This window comes from Nothobranchius furzeri, chromosome 2 (genome assembly GCF_043380555.1).
Source record: "Nothobranchius furzeri strain GRZ-AD chromosome 2, NfurGRZ-RIMD1, whole genome shotgun sequence".
In the NCBI taxonomy this organism is placed as follows: Eukaryota; Metazoa; Chordata; class Actinopteri; order Cyprinodontiformes; family Nothobranchiidae; genus Nothobranchius; species Nothobranchius furzeri.
The window spans coordinates 65,489,792-65,508,597 of record NC_091742.1 but is presented as its reverse complement, the minus strand read 5'-3'; the positions used below and the strand labels follow the sequence as shown (position 1 = coordinate 65,508,597).

The 18,806-nt window shown below is 39.7% G+C and overlaps 6 non-coding genes and 12 pseudogenes across 6 annotated transcripts; all 18 read right to left on the bottom strand.

Moving 5' to 3' along the window:
* Positions 1–10,552: 10,552 nt before the first annotated feature.
* Positions 10,553–10,671, bottom strand: LOC139067941 (5S ribosomal RNA; annotated as a pseudogene).
* A 354-nt stretch (positions 10,672–11,025) lies between these two features.
* On the bottom strand, positions 11,026–11,144 carry LOC139066515 (5S ribosomal RNA). The gene has a single exon (XR_011519415.1). It is a non-coding gene; the product is annotated as a 5S ribosomal RNA (ribosomal RNA).
* Positions 11,145–11,498: 354 nt separating this feature from the next.
* On the bottom strand, positions 11,499–11,617 carry LOC139066684 (5S ribosomal RNA; annotated as a pseudogene).
* A 353-nt stretch (positions 11,618–11,970) lies between these two features.
* On the bottom strand, positions 11,971–12,089 carry LOC139067940 (5S ribosomal RNA; annotated as a pseudogene).
* Positions 12,090–12,443: 354 nt separating this feature from the next.
* Positions 12,444–12,562, bottom strand: LOC139066514 (5S ribosomal RNA). Its single transcript, XR_011519414.1, has one exon. It is a non-coding gene; the product is annotated as a 5S ribosomal RNA (ribosomal RNA).
* A 354-nt stretch (positions 12,563–12,916) lies between these two features.
* LOC139066683 (5S ribosomal RNA) lies at positions 12,917–13,035 on the bottom strand (annotated as a pseudogene).
* A 353-nt stretch (positions 13,036–13,388) lies between these two features.
* Positions 13,389–13,507, bottom strand: LOC139067699 (5S ribosomal RNA; annotated as a pseudogene).
* Positions 13,508–13,860: 353 nt separating this feature from the next.
* Positions 13,861–13,979, bottom strand: LOC139066853 (5S ribosomal RNA; annotated as a pseudogene).
* Positions 13,980–14,334: 355 nt separating this feature from the next.
* LOC139068428 (5S ribosomal RNA) lies at positions 14,335–14,453 on the bottom strand. Its single transcript, XR_011520026.1, has one exon. It is a non-coding gene; the product is annotated as a 5S ribosomal RNA (ribosomal RNA).
* Positions 14,454–14,808: 355 nt separating this feature from the next.
* LOC139067332 (5S ribosomal RNA) lies at positions 14,809–14,927 on the bottom strand (annotated as a pseudogene).
* Positions 14,928–15,284: 357 nt separating this feature from the next.
* LOC139068427 (5S ribosomal RNA) lies at positions 15,285–15,403 on the bottom strand. The gene has a single exon (XR_011520025.1). It is a non-coding gene; the product is annotated as a 5S ribosomal RNA (ribosomal RNA).
* A 355-nt stretch (positions 15,404–15,758) lies between these two features.
* LOC139066513 (5S ribosomal RNA) lies at positions 15,759–15,877 on the bottom strand. Its single transcript, XR_011519413.1, has one exon. It is a non-coding gene; the product is annotated as a 5S ribosomal RNA (ribosomal RNA).
* Positions 15,878–16,231: 354 nt separating this feature from the next.
* On the bottom strand, positions 16,232–16,350 carry LOC139067303 (5S ribosomal RNA; annotated as a pseudogene).
* Positions 16,351–16,703: 353 nt separating this feature from the next.
* Positions 16,704–16,822, bottom strand: LOC139066938 (5S ribosomal RNA; annotated as a pseudogene).
* A 353-nt stretch (positions 16,823–17,175) lies between these two features.
* LOC139067943 (5S ribosomal RNA) lies at positions 17,176–17,294 on the bottom strand (annotated as a pseudogene).
* Positions 17,295–17,647: 353 nt separating this feature from the next.
* On the bottom strand, positions 17,648–17,766 carry LOC139068072 (5S ribosomal RNA; annotated as a pseudogene).
* Positions 17,767–18,121: 355 nt separating this feature from the next.
* On the bottom strand, positions 18,122–18,240 carry LOC139067618 (5S ribosomal RNA; annotated as a pseudogene).
* Positions 18,241–18,596: 356 nt separating this feature from the next.
* On the bottom strand, positions 18,597–18,715 carry LOC139068426 (5S ribosomal RNA). Its single transcript, XR_011520024.1, has one exon. It is a non-coding gene; the product is annotated as a 5S ribosomal RNA (ribosomal RNA).
* Positions 18,716–18,806: the final 91 nt, after the last annotated feature.

Genomic DNA, 18,806 nt, shown 5'->3' with positions numbered 1-18,806 from the left:
TAGAGAGTCACTGGACCCATGGTGCCTCTGTAAAGATTTCCTACGCTCCTGCTCGGTTTGTCCCGTTACTGTGCTGATGAATGTCTCCAGCTGAAGTTCATGAAGCTGTTTTCAACGTTTCCCGCGATGCGAGCAGCTGATTGTGCAGCAGATGACCGCAGACATAAGTGAGCATGTTTCAGAACTTCGCTCTGTAGATTCTGGTGGTTCTGATAACCACCCGCTAGTTCTGGATCAAGAGAAAGCCTGCTGCGCTGTGCCGATGAGGAGCTGCAGCGAGGATGGATAGAGGAAGGTGGACACACCTGCTTAAATATCGACTGTCGGCAATAATCAGATTCATACTCATAAATTACTTGTTTACGTGTGTGTGTGTGTGTGTGTGTGTGTGTGTGTGTGTGTGTGTGTGTGTGTGTGTGTGTGTGTGTGTGTGTGTGTGTGTGTCGACTCGGCCCAAAGGTTCGCCGGCCACTGCAATCCTCCACTGCTGTCCCTTTTATTCCTGTCAGACAATCATCGCTCGGACCGCTCTAAACACCCGCTATCCAACAGCGGCTAATGAAATGCTCTCTGTCATGCTGTGTTCACTGAATCCGGGAAATTACAAAACTGTTTACTTCATTAGTTTTATATGGAAGTTCAGTGAATGTAAACTGATGCCCTCTAAATGAAAAATCAATGGGGGCTGGAAGATAAATGTTCGGGGTTAGAGACGGGAATGCCCAGGCCAGGCGACGCCCTTGGTCCAGAAGCAGCAAAAGTACCAAATGTAACATTTAATGAAGTTTCACAAATGAGAGACAGGTTTCTAAAGTCTCAAGAGTTAGTTGTAATTATTTTTCTGTTAGTGTAGGATAATGTAGTTCTAGTCTGAAATGTCTGAGCTCTGTGGATTTTAAACCAGTTCTAATTAGCCATTTCCCGAATCTGAAGCTATAAACGGAAACCAGCTCCAGTCTCGTAGTAGGCAAATGCACTTCAGAATGTAAAAATAACGTATGTCTATTAATTAAAACACACCTGACATGCAGAAATAAAGTCATCAGCTTGCAGTTTGTATTTTCTCTTATCAAATGAGCTAACCAATATGTTCAAGGATTCTGCACGTGTAGCCATTTTGAAATGCTACTTTTTGTAGTCGACAAATAAAAAATTCTCCATACCTGTTGGATCTACACGTCTTCGTCTCCGGAAAGTGCTTCTTGTACTTCTCAAAATGTTGTCCTCCTGCGATGATAATTCCCGCCTTGCAACATCAAGCGCATTCCAAACTCGGTTTATGACATTGACAAAACCCCTCTCGGAAGCTTCCTCCTCTGTTTGGCTCATTTCTAGTTGTAGATAATAGTAAGGCAGGCAGCCACAAACTAATTATTTGTGTCCGCACGTGTGAACAGACTCATGGTCTTAACCAGAGCGCCGAACTGTAAATGGCGGAAGAAGGACTATGAACTTCCGGTGCGTTATTTGAACACGGGAAAATGAGAACCCTTGACAAAAGGGTAATAAAAAAAATCCTTCTTCAAAAATTAAAGAAATGCAATTTAAAATTGCAAATGGGGTTTACCTCGTGGGTGAACCCCTAAGGCTTAGATTGAACTTGGACCATAATGGTTGTGCTTTGTGTGGGTATGAGGTAGAAACTACCTGCTTTGGGAGGGAGTGGATTTGGAACCCAAAAGTCTTTCAAATTAAATAAATTAAATAAATAACTGAAACGTTATGAAATAAATACCAGCATGAAATTATATGACCTAAATGCACTATTATATGTGACAGTGAAATTAAGAAAAGCTAAATTCAAATAAAATTATGTGCCCATTACTGTAAATTATTAATCATAATTTTCTAATTTATATTATAAATTTACACTACATTAAAGATATTTTATTTAATATAGTATCATTGAAATTTACACAATCGAAATTATTTTGAGACATTTTTATTGAATTCAATTTTTTTTACAAAACCTCTCTTTCCAAAAGTCTGAATTTATTTAAGAATTTTTTGTTCATAATGGTGTATTTATTTATTTATTTATTTTTTATATCTTTATTCATGTTTGTCTGACATACAAATTCAACATTATTAACAGGTAAGGAAATGAACAGACATCAGCATTTTAACAGAAGATAGGCACTTAACAAGAGACAACTATTTTAAAAGGCACACCATTAATTTTTTACATTGTTGCAAACAGGGATAAACATTGAAGGCACAATAAAGTGTGTTCTGCTTTCCTATTTACAACCAGCTTTATTGTTTACATGCAAGCGGAATTCGGTCAAAAAAAGGCAAAAGTTGGGGAGAGATTTGGATAATCTAGCTTTATGTATATGAAATTTCCCTTAAAGAATCATAATATCCTTAGGTCTAATTTGTATGATGTTCTTAGATTTAGTTTAGATAAAATTCTCTATCTCTCCAAAACATAGAGGTTTGAGCCAAATTACAAAATAAGTGTGTGATAGTTTTTGTCTCAATACGACAAAAGGTACAATTTTCAACCCTATCTATGAACAATGGCAACTTTTTATAACAAGTATAAAGTTTGTGTAATGTTTTGAAGTTAAGTTCTCTAATTTTGTTTAAAATACAATATATTAAGTGAACTGTCCATACGTTTTTCCTATTTGTAACAAATTGTGTACTCCAGAAAAACCTCCCTTTGGAAGTCACCATATTCGCACAACTAAAAACTTTTCTAATGTGTTGATTAGAACCTTTCTTATCCAGTATTTCAATCCCCCCAAGTTTTAGAGAATGCATCTGTACATTAAGTAACACATAAGTAGAGTGAGCTCTCATTAAGTCAATGATACCCAAGGGTATGGCTTGGCTTTCACAACCGAAGCAAACTCTTTGTATTTCAACAGAATGTAATTTTTTCATAAAGTTTTCAGAGCTATAAAGGTTACCATTACCATCCAAAAATACACCAATGAAAATGATGCCTCTCTCAATCAAGTTTGTTTTGTATAAACTTTTGTTATTTATGGTGATTTTACTGATATTCCATAGCCTTTCTTTGTGTTGGGAGAAATTGTGTGAATGATAGAATTTCAATGCAAGTAAAGCTTGTTGGTAAAACAATTAAAGTTTCACTGGCAATTTAGAGACAATGACATTATAACTTAGTAGAAATGTTAAGCCCCCTACCATTTTAACAATGTTATGTGTGATGAAATTCCACCGATTCAGACATTTCTAAACATTTTTGATCCATTTGGCTTTAATTTAGATTTAAAATTTAATCATGTATTGCTCATCAGTTTGTTTAGGCATAAAATTTCGCTTTTGTCAACATTTAACTTAAGTCCTGAGGCGTTGGAAAAATCCTGAATTGTATTTATGCCATTTGGAATCTGTGATTTATCTCTTAGGAACAAAACTGTGTCATCAGCTATTTGGGACATCTTCATTTCTTTATTAAACACTTCTAAGCCATGATTGAGGGAATATTTAAAAACATTAGTTCAGCAGCGATCAGAAACAAGAAACAGGAAATTGATCAGTCTTGTCTTGCACCTCTTAATATTAGAAACCTCACAGATATGTGGATATAAGATAATTGAGCTGTTATATCCTTAAAAAACATACCTTCAACCTTCGTAAAAGAGTCTCCAAAACCTCAAAGATTAAGGGCTTTTAAATTGAAGGTGTGCTCAGTAGAAATAAATGCTCTGTAAAAGTCAAGGAAAATCATTAAGGCATTGGTATTTATAAAATTTGAATAATCCACTAAATCTAAGACTAATCCGATGTTAGAACTGCTGTGATGTTTGAAATCCATTCTGGTTTTCACTTACTATTTAACCTATATCCTGTTTTAGTATTTTGGCATATACTAACAATAAAATTTTGTAATCAATGTTTAAAAGTGAAATGAGTCTCCAGTTTTCTATTTTCAAAGGATCTTTATCGGCCTTAGGCATCAACGTAATCAAACCCTGTTTCATAGTTGTTGTCATATCTTGCCTACATATACAGATCTTTCAGTTACCAGGCTCCCATTACCAATTAAATCACCAAAGATAAAACTCTGCCGAAAGACCGTCACTACCAGGTGATTTACCCAGCTTCATTGAACGCACAAACGCTGTAATTTCTTCAAGTGAAATTTCAACTTCACACCAATCTTTAAAGGTATCAGAGGAGCAAACAACTTAATATGTTTCAAGAATCTGTTTCATTTGTTTTGATCAAATTTTGAGGAATGCAATTCTCTATAAAAAGAAGTGGCATCATTGGCAACAGGGTCAGAATTTAATTTACCATTAATATTAAGGGCTACTATATTGTTTCTTTTTCTATTACTTTTATATAAAGCAAAAACGTAGCTAGAGTCCCCCCCCCCCCCCCCTTCTCTAACCATTTAGCTCTAGACCTTATAAACGCACCTATAGCTACTGTTCTTTTAGATTAGACAGGGTTTTCAGATCCTCTTCAGACGACATTTGCTCAGATATTAAGGGATGTAATTTAACAAGTAAGTTATGCATTTTATTGGTTTCTTTATTTCTTTACACCAAACTCTTGCTGATTCCCGAACTTTATATTCAAAAAATGCCCACTTTTGAATATAATTCATTTGCTTTTGCAAATTCATTTTCATTTTCAACCATCAAATTCACACTTTCTTTTAATTTTCTGCCATCCAAAAGATTGTTATTAAATTTCCAATAGCGTCTAATACTTTTAACTCCTTTAATTTAAGACTTATTAATTTATGATCAGATAAAGGAGTATGAGAATGAGAAACCTCAGCGACACATTGTAATCCACATGCAGACATGAACCATAACTCAATTGGAGACAGAAAACTCCTACTTGTGTGTAACAGTAGGATTCCTATATCTCCACACATCGGTAAGGTAGAAGCAGATAATGCCATCTGTAGCCACTTCACAAATCAAGCGCGCTTTAGACGAGACTTGCGCTTTTACGGTCATTTTATTGGCTGGAAGGTTGCTAGGCGACGGAACTCCTGGATCTGAGCACCAGCAGAAAGGAATCCGTGAGGAGACAAGGGTTTGCGAGCGGCAGTTTCAATCCGTGCAGAGAAGACAGTTTGCGCGTGAGGAGAAAATCTGAGAGAAAAAAGCATAGAATCTGAGTGGGAACACAAAGATTTAAGAGAGAAGGAGAAAATCTGAGAGCAAATGTCGGAGAAGCTCAAATGGAAAGAAAACACAAACGAGATTGTTCCAAAAGCACAGAAGCGTCTACATTTTCTGAGAGTGATAAAAAGGATTGAGCTGGACCAGAAGCTACTGGTGACATTCCACAGAGTCACCATAGAACAAGTGGTGTTCGCTGCAGAACCACAAAGGTGGAGCTGCACCAGAGTCAGCCCCGCCCATTCCATCAGAGTCAGTCCAATTCCTTCCAGTTGTCAGACTTGATAGCATTCTGGAACCAAAGAGGGTGTTATAACTAAAAAATGTAAGATTGAGGACGGAGTTGAGAAGTTAATTGAACAGTTTTTGTAAAGGTTCCATATAATTAAAAATCAAACTTTTGGAACTTTTAATCATGTTATATTGTCATTTCCTCATGAGAAACACGCCAAAGCCATTTTTGGCCTCATCCATGCATTTTCCTCCCATCTCAGCTTCAATTTGGTCTCCTCCCCCGAAGCGGGTCTGGTCTTGGTTCTCAAATCTGGATATTCTGTGAATTTTCGGACAAATTATTTCTGAAATGACTTCTACTGAGATACCGCCGAAAAATCATACATCCCATCTACAAAAACACACTAGATAGGACAACTAGATGTAACGCCGCTTCATTTTTATTTGATGTGGTGGTGTAGTGGTTATGGAGTAAGAATCACATATGCAGTTTTGCGCAGGTTCGCCTTCCAGCAGCGGGAGCAGTAGGTAGTTTACAATCCCTTTTCTTCATTTCTAGCTACACTTGTCAGTGCTATGTTTACAACAATTTACTGGTATACCGTTTAACATATGATGACTAATGTGTTTATTTATTTATTTGTTTATTTAGCCAGTGTGAGTCCATTTGTGAGCAGAGTTTCAACTAAAATGCTGTTTAGGAACGACCAAATTCAAAGAACTTTTAGAGACATAAATATTTTGCTAAAAATAAACATTACAACTAAAATATAAACAAATTAAATGTTTCAGCTGGATAAATAGATTGCTGCCGATCCAACAGAGAATCGAACTGGCATCAGCTGAGGGGAAAGCAAAATTCAGAAACAGACGACCTTACCACTGGACTACCATAACCAATTCAATAGTTGTCCATGCTGTTGTATGATACTATTGTTTGAGCGGATGCGGGTAGATATTCGCTAGAAGAAACCTTTTCATTTTGGGATATATTCAGGCTTTGTCATGTAGCAAGTTATATTTATCTTGTTTAATTGGAGCATAGAGCATAGCATTAACGACTGAAATATAGAAACAGCCGTAATTCATGTGGGTCAGGTTAGTTTGCGATAAAGTTGAAAAACAAAAACGGAAGTCAGTGGGCTAGGCTGAGTTTGCGTGAATTGGCGGGGCTGACTCTGGTGCAGCTCCACCTTATGGTGCCTTTGTGGTTCTGCAGCGAGCACCCTCTCCCATAGAAAGCATCCTGACGTACTCCATCACAGCATGGTACGCAGGAAGTATGCAGAAGGATAAAATCAGGCTGCAGGGGGTGATCAACAAGGCACAGAAGATCATGCCCCCTACCGAACCTGGAGGAGATAGCCAGCTCCAGGTACCTCAGCAGAGCGGAAACGATCGCCAAAGATAAATCACACCCCTACTCCCACCTTTTTGAACTGATGCGGTCAGGCCGCAGACTCAGAGGACACACGACAGGGACGGAGAGATTTAAACGGAGCTTCTTCCCGAGAGCGATCACGGCGATCAATGACTCTAAGAAACTGAGACCCAGTCGTAAAATCTCCAAGAAACCAGGGAATTCCAGAAAAAAAGGCATAGACTGATGTTGTGCATCATTGACTGCATAATGAGAATACGTGAACAATGTGTGTTAATATGTATACGTGTGCATTATTACTACTGATTTTCTTCTCTATCCTGTACTTTGCAACATGGGATTGCCACTCAAATTTCGTTATACTTTGTATAATGACAATAAAGCCTTTCTGACTTATGACATTCAGAAACAGCCTCAGATTTCTGATGCTCAAGTTCTCAAATTGTATCTACAAGTGTTCTTATCAAAAGCTACAACTTTTGGCACATATTTATCTCACTGGCCGAGCGTCATCCCTCCTCTGCACACACAGCAGCACTATTAATTCATCAGCTGCTGTGCGCACTAACGATCATTGTGTTTTTCTGTTGAGCAGTATGAAGATTAACGAAGTAACTCTGCCCACTAATCCGTTACATATTTTGTTTCTTGTTGACATAAATACAAAAATTATGCAAAAGAAAAGAAGTAAAATAATGTACAAAACAATAGTGTATCAACCAGGATTGAACCCGCGACATTCACCATTGCAGGCGAATGCTTAGCTTACTAGACCACCAGCTCTGGATGTCAGAACTACTTTGCAAATTCATACCTTCAAAACACCATGACTGCTGGCAGGCTTTACAGCAACGTCTGTAAAATAGAGCCTTTTTTATTATTATAAACTTGTCGCTTCCGTACAAATGTGAAACAATATATCTGACGGAGATTTCTGCAGAGTTTCTGCACTTTCCTGTCAACAGAAACAGACATGCTGTTTGCCGCTGCCTTCCGCCTACAGGCTTTTTCAGACTAATAACTGAAAAACTAAAGACTGTACACGTTAACTGAACAAAGATTGCAGCAATACACCACAACTTTCTCGCTACAAATGTCGTCAAAATATATTTATATGCTCAAACGATCTTAGTTTATCAAATTTTCTCTTAGAACAGCCTGAACAGAGTCCGCCATACTTTCTCTGTTTCTCAGTCCTAAATGGACCAATCACATTGCTGTTCTGCATTTCTTCATTTGCATGTAAAGGCCGGATTTCTCACTAGTTAACTAGTAGGCAGTACGGCAGTCGAACTAGTTAACATGTTACACAGAATGCCAGCCAAGTGTGTATTTATTCAAATTCCACTAATTTACTAGTTTTAGGGGCATTTTTCTGCAGCTAGTTAACTAGTGACAGTGCTTTGTGTTCACTAGTTAACATGCAAGGCTCAGTTTGCCCTCTATAAGCTACTGAGAAAAAATTATAATGCAGATATGCTCACTAGTTAACTAGTGAGTGCGTCCAGTCCCATTACAAGTGAACCAGAAAGGCCAAATATGTCAACTAGTTAACTAGTGAATGTAAATTTGTCACTAGTTAACTAGTAAGAACACATTTTTACATAACAAGTAAACTAGATTGCTCCAAAAACAGCAACTAGTGTGCGTCTTGTGCGCACTAGTTAACTAGTGAGCAAATCCGCTTGCTCACTAGTTAACTAGTGAGCAAATCCGCACCTCACTAGTTAACTAGTGAGCAAATCCGCACCTCACTAGTTAACTAGTGAGCAAATCCGCGCCTCACTAGTTAACTAGTGAGCAAATCCGCGCCTCACTAGTTAACTAGTGAGCAAATCCGCACTTCACTAGTTAACAAGTGAGCAAATCCGCACCTCACTAGTTAACTAGTAAGCAAATCCGCACTTCACTAGTTAACTAGTGAGCATATCTGCACCTCACTAGTTAACTAGTGAGCAAATCCGCACCCTACTAGTTAACTAGTTGGCATTTTAGGGCCCACTAGTTAACTAGTGAGCAAATCCGCACCTCACTAGTTAACTTGTGAGCAAATCCGCACCTCACTAGTTAACTAGTGAGCAAATCCGCACTTTACTAGTTAACTAGTGAGCATATCTGCGCCTCACTAGTTAACTAGTAAGCAAATCCGCACTTTACTAGTTAACTAGTGAGCATATCTACGCCTCACTAGTTAACTAGTGAGCAAATCCGCACCCTACTAGTTAAGTAGTTGGCGTTTTGGGGCCCACTAGTTAACTATGGAGCATATCTGCACTTTACAAGTTAACTAGTGATGCTTTTTTGCACCTTACTAGTTAACTAGTGGGTGCTTTAGGGCGCACTAGTTAACTTGTGAGCAAATCTGCACCTCATTAGTTAACTAGTGAGCATATCCGCACCTTACTAGTTGACTTATGGGCGTTTTGGGGCCCACTAGTGAACTAGTGACACTTATTTTGCACCTCACTAGTTAACTAGTGGACATTTGTACCCTCTCTAGTTAACTAGTGAGCAGTTCCGCCTTCACAAGTTTACATGTAAGTGTCACACTGAAGCCACTACTAGTTCACTAGCTGAGGTTCCTCTGGCCAGCATGTTAACTTGTGTGCCGCATGCAAATGTTTGGGGTGGGATTTCACGAAATTCCGCGCTGTGATTGGTTGTCATATTTTATTTTGACACAGGGAGCCAATAGAGAGTCTTAATTTGAGAAATTCTCCGCCTCCTGATTAGAATTCTGCGCAACTAGCTAACTAGTGTGAATGTAGTGTTGAACTAGTTTACTAGTATACATTTATGTCCTCACTAGTTAACTAGTTTTGACAATGGATGCATCAACTAGGTGACTAGTGAGCCTGCTGCCATCAACTAGCTAGCTAGTGAGCCATTAATGGTTCACTAGTTAACTAGTGGCACTGACCTACTCCAACTAGTTAACTAGTTAGGAGTTATGCCTTCACTAGTTAACTAGTGTGCACATTTTGGCCATCACTAGTTAACTAGTGAGACACAAAAACCTTCAACTAGCTGACTGGTATGCACTTTGGACTTTACTAGTTAACTAGTGAGCCATTTATGTGTCAACTAGTTAACTAGTGAAGCCAAAATGTGTTCACTAGTTAACTAGTGCACATTTATGTCTACCACAAGTTAACTAGTGTGCACATTTTGGCTATCACTAGTTAACTAGTGAGACACAAAAACCTTCAACTAGCTGACTGGTATGCATTTTGGTCTTTACTCGTTAACTAGTGAGCCATTTATGTGTCAACTAGTTAACTAGTGAAGCCAAAATGTGTTCACTAGTTAACTAGTGCGCATTTATGTCTACCACAAGTTAACTAGTGTGCACATTTTGACCCTCACTAGTTAACTAGTGAGACAAATACCTTCAAGTAGCTGACTGGTATGCATTTCTGCCTCTACTAGTTAACTAGTGAGCAGTTTTTGTGTCAACTAGTTAACTACTGAAGCCTAAATGTGTTCACTAGTTAACTAGTGCGCATTTCTGCTGTCACTAGTTAACTAGTGGGCACATTTTCACCCTCGATATTTAACTAGTTGACACAAACATGGCTAACTAGTTAACTAGTGGACAGAAATGGCTTACATGTTCATGACAATTCTGGCTGATATCCTGATATCAGAATAAATGCTCATTTGGCTTGCCATACTAGGGACAAATGAAAGGAGGTTTATTACCAACAAGTGTGTGCAGTTCGTGTGGAACACCTGGCTTTAAAATTATTCAATGACGAAGCTGTTCAAAGCTATGGTGAAGTGAAAAAAACTGTATTTTATAACAAATTAGTGAAAAAGCTTACAGCACCTGGTATTACCAAGAGGTCTCCCATACAGGTACTGACCAGGCCCAACCCTGGATTGCTTCCGAGATCAGACGGGATTGGGCTTTTTCAGGGTTGTATGGCCGTAAGCGAAGGACACACCTTGAAAAATCTCTGAAAAATCCCTTGTGTATATGTCAAAGTATGATTGTGTCGCCCACTGCAAAGACTAGATTCTTGCATATGGAGGTAAAAGGCTAAGTTAAACAGTTGTCTTCATCACAGTTGCTTTTTTTTCGAGTAACAATCGGCTCCCACCCCATTTTTTGTCTCTAAAATGCCAGCACTGAGACATTATTGCTAGGGACAAATCAAAGGAGGTTTATTACCAACAAGTGTGTGCAGTTCGTGTGGAACACCTGGCTTTAAAATTATTCAATGACGAAGCTGTTCAAAGATGTGGTGAAGTGAAAAAAAACTGTATTTTATAACAAATTAGTGAAAAAGCTTACAGCACCTGGTATTCCCAAGAGGTCTCCCATACAGGTACTGACCAGGCCCAACCCTGGATTGATTCCGAGATCAGAGGGGATCGGGCTTTTTCAGGGTGGTATGGCTGTAAGCGAAGGAAAAACCTTGAAACATCTCTGGAAAATCCCTTCTGTATTTGTCAAGGTATGATTGTGTCGCCCACTGCAAAGACTAGATTCTTGCATATAGAGGTAAAAGGCTAAGTTAAACAGTTGTCTTCATCATTGTTGCTCTTCTTTAGACTCTAACAATTGGCTCCCACCCCATTTCTTGTCTCTAAATTCCAGCACTGGGACATTATTGCTAGGGACAAATAAAAGGAGGTTTATTACCAACAAGTGTGTGCAGTTCGTGTGGAACACCTGGCTTTAAAATTATTCAATGACGAAGCTGTTCAAAGATGTGGTGAAGTGAAAAAAACTGTATTTTATAACAAATTAGTGAAAAAGCTTACAGCACCTGGTATTCTCAAGAGGTCTCCCATACAGGTACTGACCAGGCCCAACCCTGGATTGCTTCCGAGATCAGACGGGATCGGGCTTTTTCAGGGTGGTATGGCCGTAAGCGAAGGACACACCTTGAAAAATCTCTGAAAAATCCCTTGTGTATATGTCAAAGTATGATTGTGTCGCCCACTGCAAAGACTAGATTCTTGCATATGGAGGTAAAAGGCTAAGTTAAACAGTTGTCTTCATCACTGTTGCTCTTTTTTCGAGTAAGAATCGGCTCCCACCCCATTTCTTGTCTCTAAAATGCCAGCACTGAGACATTATTGCTAGGGACAAATCAAAGGAGGTTTATTACCAACAAGTGTGTGCAGTTCGTGTGGAACACCTGGCTTTAAAATTATTCAATGACGAAGCTGTTCAAAGCTATGGTGAAGTGAAAAAAACTGTATTTTATAACAAATTAGTGAAAAAGCTTACAGCACCTGGTATTACCAAGAGGTCTCCCATACAGGTACTGACCAGGCCCAACCCTGGATTGCTTCCGAGATCAGACGGGATTGGGCTTTTTCAGGGTTGTATGGCCGTAAGCGAAGGACACACCTTGAAAAATCTCTGAAAAATCCCTTGTGTATATGTCAAAGTATGATTGTGTCGCCCACTGCAAAGACTAGATTCTTGCATATGGAGGTAAAAGGCTAAGTTAAACAGTTGTCTTCATCACAGTTGCTTTTTTTTCGAGTAACAATCGGCTCCCACCCCATTTTTTGTCTCTAAAATGCCAGCACTGAGACATTATTGCTAGGGACAAATCAAAGGAGGTTTATTACCAACAAGTGTGTGCAGTTCGTGTGGAACACCTGGCTTTAAAATTATTCAATGACGAAGCTGTTCAAAGATGTGGTGAAGTGAAAAAAAACTGTATTTTATAACAAATTAGTGAAAAAGCTTACAGCACCTGGTATTCCCAAGAGGTCTCCCATACAGGTACTGACCAGGCCCAACCCTGGATTGATTCCGAGATCAGAGGGGATCGGGCTTTTTCAGGGTGGTATGGCTGTAAGCGAAGGAAAAACCTTGAAACATCTCTGGAAAATCCCTTCTGTATTTGTCAAGGTATGATTGTGTCGCCCACTGCAAAGACTAGATTCTTGCATATAGAGGTAAAAGGCTAAGTTAAACAGTTGTCTTCATCATTGTTGCTCTTCTTTAGACTCTAACAATTGGCTCCCACCCCATTTCTTGTCTCTAAATTCCAGCACTGGGACATTATTGCTAGGGACAAATAAAAGGAGGTTTATTACCAACAAGTGTGTGCAGTTCGTGTGGAACACCTGGCTTTAAAATTATTCAATGACGAAGCTGTTCAAAGATGTGGTGAAGTGAAAAAAACTGTATTTTATAACAAATTAGTGAAAAAGCTTACAGCACCTGGTATTCTCAAGAGGTCTCCCATACAGGTACTGACCAGGCCCAACCCTGGATTGCTTCCGAGATCAGACGGGATCGGGCTTTTTCAGGGTGGTATGGCCGTAAGCGAAGGACACACCTTGAAAAATCTCTGAAAAATCCCTTGTGTATATGTCAAAGTATGATTGTGTCGCCCACTGCAAAGACTAGATTCTTGCATATGGAGGTAAAAGGCTAAGTTAAACAGTTGTCTTCATCACTGTTGCTCTTTTTTCGAGTAAGAATCGGCTCCCACCCCATTTCTTGTCTCTAAAATGCCAGCACTGAGACATTATTGCTAGGGACAAATCAAAGGAGGTTTATTACCAACAAGTGTGTGCAGTTCGTGTGGAACACCTGGCTTTAAAATTATTCAATGACGAAGCTGTTCAAAGATGTGGTGAAGTGAAAAAAACTGTATTTTATAACAAATTAGTGAAAAAGCTTACAGCACCTGGTATTCCCAAGAGGTCTCCCATACAGGTACTGACCAGGCCCAACCCTGGATTGTTTCCGAGATCAGACGGTATCGGGGTTTTTCAGGGTGGTTTGGCCATAAGCGAAAGACACACCTTGAAAAATCTCTGAAAAATCCCTTGTGTATATGTCAAAGTATGATTGTGTCGCCCACTGCAAAGACTAGATTCTTGCAAATGGAGGTAAAAGGCTAAGTTATACAGTTGTCTTCATCACTGTTGCTTTTTTTTCGAGTAACAATCGGCTCCCACCCCATTTCTTGTCTCTAAAATGCCAGCACTGAGACATTATTGCTAGGGACAAATCAAAGGAGGTTTATTACCAACAAGTGTGTGCAGTTCGTGTGGAACACCTGGCTTTAAAATTATTCAATGACGAAGCTGTTCAAAGATGTGGTGAAGTGAAAAAAACTGTATTTTATAACAAATTAGTGAAAAAGCTTACAGCACCTGGTATTCCCAAGAGGTCTCCCATACAGGTACTGACCAGGCCCAACCCTGGATTGATTCCGAGATCAGAGAGGATCGGGCTTTTTCAGGGTGGTATGGCTGTAAGCGAAGGAAAAACCTTGAAACATCTCTGGAAAATCCCTTGTGTATTTGTCAAGGTATGATTGTGTCGCCCACTGCAAAGACTAGATTCTTGCATATAGAGGTAAAAGGCTAAGTTAAACAGTTGTCTTCATCATTGTTGCTCTTCTTTAGACTCTAACAATTGGCTCCCACCCCATTTCTTGTCTCTAAAATGCCAGCACTGAGACATTATTGCTAGGGACAAATAAAAGGAGGTTTATTACCAACAAGTGTGTGCAGTTCGTGTGGAACACCTGGCTTTAAAATTATTCAATGACGAAGCTGTTCAAAGATGTGGTGAAGTGAAAAAAACTGTATTTAATAACAAATTAGTGAAAAAGCTTACAGCACCTGGTATTCCCAAGAGGTCTCCCATACAGGTACTGACCAGGCCCAACCCTGGATTGCTTCCGAGATCAGACGGGATCGGGCTTTTTCAGGGTGGTATGGCCGTAAGCGAAGGACACACCTTGAAAAATCTCTGAAAAATCCCTTGTGTATTTGTCAAGGTATGATTGTGTCGCCCACTGCAAAGACTAGATTCTTGCATATAGAGGTAAAAGGCTAAGTTAAACAGTTGTCTTCATCATTGTTGCTCTTCTTTAGACTCTAACAATTGGCTCCCACCCCATTTCTTGTCTCTAAAATGCCAGCACTGAGACATTATTGCTAGGGACAAATCAAAGGAGGTTTATTACCAACAAGTGTGTGCAGTTCGTGTTGAACACCTGGCTTTAAAATTATTCAATGACGAAGCTGTTCAAAGATGTGGTGAAGTGAAAAAAACTGTATTTTATAACAAATTAGTGAAAAAGCTTACAGCACCTGGTATTCCCAAGAGGTCTCCCATACAGGTACTGACCAGGCCCAACCCTGGATTGATTCCGAGATGAGAGGGGATCGGGCTTTTTCAGGGTGGTATGGCTGTAAGCGAAGGAAAAACCGTGAAAAATCTCTGAAAAATCCCTTGTGTATTTGTCAAGGTATGATTGTGTCGCCCACTGCAAAGACTAGATTCTTGCACATAGAGGTAAAAGGCTAAGTTAAACAGTTGTCTTCATCATTGTTGCTCTTCTTTAGACTTTAACAATTGGCTCCCACCCCATTTCTTGTCTCTAAAATGCCAGCACTGAGACATTATTGCTAGGGACAAATCAAAGGAGGTTTATTACCAACAAGTGTGTGCAGTTCGTGTGGAACACCTGGCTTTAAAATTATTCAATGACGAAGCTGTTCAAAGCTATGGTGAAGTGAAAAAAAAACTGTATTTTATAACAAATTAGTGAAAAAGCTTACAGCACCTGGTATTCCCAAGAGGTCTCCCATACAGGTACTGACCAGGCCCAACCCTGGATTGCTTCCGAGATCAGACGGGATCGGGCTTTTTCAGGGTGGTATGGCCGTAAGCGAAGGACACACCTTGAAAAATCTCTGAAAAATCCCTTGTGTATATGTCAAAGTATGATTGTGTCGCCCACTGCAAAGACTAGATTCTTGCATATGGAGGTAAAAGGCTAAGTTAAACAGTTGTCTTCATCACAGTTGCTTTTTTTTCGAGTAACAATCGGCTCCCACCCCATTTTTTGTCTCTAAAATGCCAGCACTGAGACATTATTGCTAGGGACAAATCAAAGGAGGTTTATTACCAACAAGTGTGTGCAGTTCGTGTGGAACACCTGGCTTTAAAATTATTCAATGACGAAGCTGTTCAAAGATGTGGTGAAGTGAAAAAAAAACTGTATTTTATAACAAATTAGTGAAAAAGCTTACAGCACCTGGTATTCCCAAGAGGTCTCCCATACAGGTACTGACCAGGCCCAACCCTGGATTGATTCCGAGATCAGAGGGGATCGGGCTTTTTCAGGGTGGTATGGCTGTAAGCGAAGGAAAAACCTTGAAACATCTCTGGAAAATCCCTTCTGTATTTGTCAAGGTATGATTGTGTCGCCCACTGCAAAGACTAGATTCTTGCATATAGAGGTAAAAGGCTAAGTTAAACAGTTGTCTTCATCATTGTTGCTCTTCTTTAGACTCTAACAATTGGCTCCCACCCCATTTCTTGTCTCTAAATGCCAGCACTGAGACATTATTGCTAGGGACAAATAAAAGGAGGTTTATTACCAACAAGTGTGTGCAGTTCGTGTGGAACACCTGGCTTTAAAATTATTCAATGACGAAGCTGTTCAAAGATGTGGTGAAGTGAAAAAAACTGTATTTTATAACAAATTAGTGAAAAAGATTACAGCACCTGGTATTCCCAAGAGGTCTCCCATACAGGTACTGACCAGGCCCAACCCTGGATTGCTTCCGAGATCAGAGAGGATCGGGCTTTTTCAGGGTGGTATGGCCGTAAGCGATGGACACACCTTGAAAAATCTCTGAAAAATCCCTTGTGTATATGTCAAAGTATGATTGTGTCGCCCACTGCAAAGACTAGATTCTTGCATATGGAGGTAAAAGGCTAAGTTAAACAGTTGTCTTCATCACTGTTGCTCTTTTTTCGAGTAAGAATCGGCTCCCACCCCATTTCTTGTCTCTAAAATGCCAGCACTGAGACATTATTGCTAGGGACAAATCAAAGGAGGTTTATTACCAACAAGTGTGTGCAGTTCGTGTGGAACACCTGGCTTTAAAATTATTCAATGACGAAGCTGTTCAAAGATGTGGTGAAGTGAAAAAAACTGTATTTTATAACAAATTAGTGAAAAAGCTTACAGCACCTGGTATTCCCAAGAGGTCTCCCATACAGGTACTGACCAGGCCCAACCCTGGATTGCTTCCGAGATCAGACGGGATCGGGGTTTTTCAGGGTGGTTTGGCCATAAGCGAAAGACACACCTTGAAAAATCTCTGAAAAATCTCTTGTGTATATGTCAAAGTATGATTGTGTCGCCCACTGCAAAGACTAGATTCTTGCATATGGAGGCAAAAGGCTAAGTTAAACAGTTGTCTTCATCACTGTTGCTCTTTTTTCGAGTAACAATCGGCTCCCACCCCATTTCTTGTCTCTAAAATGCCAGCACTGAGACATTATTGCTAGGGACAATTCAAAGGAGGTTTATTACCAACAAGTGTGTGCAGTTCGTGTGGAACACCTGGCTTTAAAATTATTCAATGACGAAGCTGTTCAAAGCTGTGGTGAAGTGAAAAAAACTGTATTTTATAACAAATTAGTGAAAAAGCTTACAGCACCTGGTATTCCCAAAAGGTCTCCTATACAGGTACTGACCAGGCCCAAACCTGGATTGCTTCCGAGGTCAGACGGGATCGGGGTTTTTCAGGGTGGTTTGGCCATAAGCGAAAGACACACCTTGAAAAATCTCTGAACAATCCCTTGTGTATATGTCAAAGTATGATTGTGTCGCCCACTGCAAAGACTAGATTCTTGCATATGGAGGTAAAAGGCTAAGTTAAACAGTTGTCTTCATCACTGTTGCTCTTTTTTCGAGTAACAATCGGCTCCCACCCCATTTCTCATCTCTAAAATGCCAGCACTGAGACATTATTGCTAGGGACAATTCAAAGGAGGTTTATTACCAACAAGTGTGTGCAGTTCATGTGGAACACCTGGCTTTAAAATTATTCAATGACGAAGCTGTTCAAAGCTGTGGTGAAGTGAAAAAAACTGTATTTTATAACAAATTAGTGAAAAAGCTTACAGCACCTGGTATTCCCAAAAGGTCTCCCATACAGGTACTGACCAGGCCAAAACCTGGATTGATTTCGAGATCAGAGGGGATCGGGCTTTTTCAGGGTGGAATGGTTGTAAGCGAAGGAAAAACCTTGAAAAATCTCTGAAAAATCCCTTGAGTATTTGTCAATGTATCATTGTGTCGCCCACTGCAAAGACTAGATTCTTGCATATAGAGGTAAAAGGCTAAGTTAAACAGTTGTCTTCATCATTGTTGCTCTTCTTTAGACTCTAACAATTGGCTCCCACCCCATTTCTTGTCTCTAAAATGCCAGCACTGAGACATTATTGCTAGGGACAAATCAAAGGAGGTTTATTACCAACAAGTGTGTGCAGTTCGTGTGGAACACCTGGCTTTAAAATTATTCAATGACGAAGTTGTTCAAAGATGTGGTGAAGTGAAAAAAACTGTATTTTATAACAAATTAGTGAAAAAGCTTACAGCACCTGGTATTCCCAAGAGGTCTCCCATACAGGTACTGACCAGGCCCAACCCTGGATTGATTCCGAGATGAGAGGTGATCGGGCTTTTTCAGGGTGGTATGGCTGTAAGCGAAGGAAAAACCTTGAAAAATCTCTGAAAAATCCCTTGTGTATTTGTCAAGGTATGATTGTGTCGCCCACTGCAAAGACTAGATTCTTGCACATAGAGGTAAAAGGCTAAGTTAAACAGTTGTCTTCATCATTGTTGCTCTTCTTTAGACTTTAACAATTGGCTCCCACCCCATTTCTTGTCTCTAAAATGCCAGCACTGAGACATTATTGCTAGGGACAAATCAAAGGAGGTTTATTACCAACAAGTGTGTGCAGTTCGTGTGGAACACCTGGCTTTAAAATTATTCAATGACGAAGCTGTTCAAAGCTTTGGTGAAGTGAAAAAAAACTGTATTTTATAACAAATTAGTGAAAAAGCTTACAGCACCTGGTATTCCCAAGAGGTCTCCCATACAGGTACTGACCAGGCCCAACCCTGGATTGCTTCCGAGATCAGACGGGATCGGGCTTTTTCAGGGTGGTATGGCCGTAAGCGAAGGACACACCTTGAAAAATCTCTGAAAAATCCCTTGTGTATATGTCAAAGTATGATTGTGTCGCCCACTGCAAAGACTAGATTCTTGCA